Below are 1,381 nucleotides of genomic sequence, written 5' to 3'. Positions count from 1 at the left end.
AGTTCATGGTACCCTTTAATACCAGAGCACAGCTGGTCTTTTAGTGAAGAAGCTGTAGAATCTGTGATGCTTTCCAGTGCGATACTTTCCCCATGCAAACCAGCAGACAGCAGAATTTTGATAGGTGTTCCACATGGACAGATAGGGTCCTAGATAGTATTAATGGAGGGATAGTAACTTTTTTCAAGCGAAGGAGAACGTGAACATTCATGGTGGCTTTGACTTACAAACCAACCACAGGTTTGTCAGTCACGTAAAAGCACAAATCTATTCTCTTGTGAGCAGTAGCACTACTTAACCTAGAACAAGCAAGCTGGTCTCAAAACCTTTTAGAGGCTGAAATGAGCAGGCTAGATTTTGGTAGCAATTTTGACTGTATAAGGTATGTTCAGTGGTCAGATTCTTTACTGGTCAGATTTTAGCATTTTCTTCACAAAACCATGGAAGAATATAGACAGGGACTGTTACCAAAAGTTGTTGTCAAAATAATAAGCATGGAGGAGGAGCTCCTCTAAGCCAGACAGAAAGGTGAGTACCAATCAAAAGGATTCCTGCTGTCTGTAACAAGTCCGGAAGCCTGCATTCAGGGTGCACAGCAGCCGCAGTTTCCCAGGGAGAAAAGCACAAGCAGGACTGATTGAGTCTTAGGAAATGCTTTTGCACTTGTGCTTAAGACTGCTCTGACATCCTGTCTTTATTTTTTTCATATAAAGTTTCATGACCGTGGTAATTGAGAATTGTTAACAGCTATTACTGTCTAACAGTATTGTCTTCAACTAATTAATTTTGTATGATGCAGGTTTAACATGTGCATCAACTATCTATTAAACAATTCAAGCAGCAAGATGTGATGCTATTATTACCAACTCTAGTCTGTGCACACACATAGATGCATTTTTCCCTTTCTTACCTCCTTCATAAAAATAAGGCGTTATTTTTATTTTAAATAACGTGTCAGTGGAACAGCCCAGAATTCTGGAGGCCATACTCCAAGGTGTGACACTCCTTACCTTACCTTTGTAGGAATTGTCTCTCAGAGAGAGACAATATACAGCCTCCACAGGCTTTGGGTTTTTTGGTTTGTTGGGTTTTTTGTTTGTTTGTTTGTTTTTGGTTTTTTTTTGTTTGTTTATGTGTGTGAAAGTAGTTTTAATGCATATGAATGCATTTTGATTACTTGAACCATAAGAAAACCATTAAACATAGGCATATATATGTAGAGAGAAAGGCAGTTGTGTAACAGATGTGTCTCTCAGTGCTTTTATTGTGCTTTTAATCAGCCATGTACAGGAAAACAAGCCAATACGGTTCACAGAAGCTACTCTGCACAAAAGACAGAGCTTGGAAAGCTTACATGAAAGCATCCCAAACAGCTGCACCC

This window comes from Indicator indicator, chromosome 6 (genome assembly GCF_027791375.1).
Source record: "Indicator indicator isolate 239-I01 chromosome 6, UM_Iind_1.1, whole genome shotgun sequence".
NCBI classification, from domain to species: Eukaryota; Metazoa; Chordata; class Aves; order Piciformes; family Indicatoridae; genus Indicator; species Indicator indicator.
The sequence above is the reverse complement of the archived record's forward strand: the minus strand, read 5'-3'. Positions refer to the sequence as shown.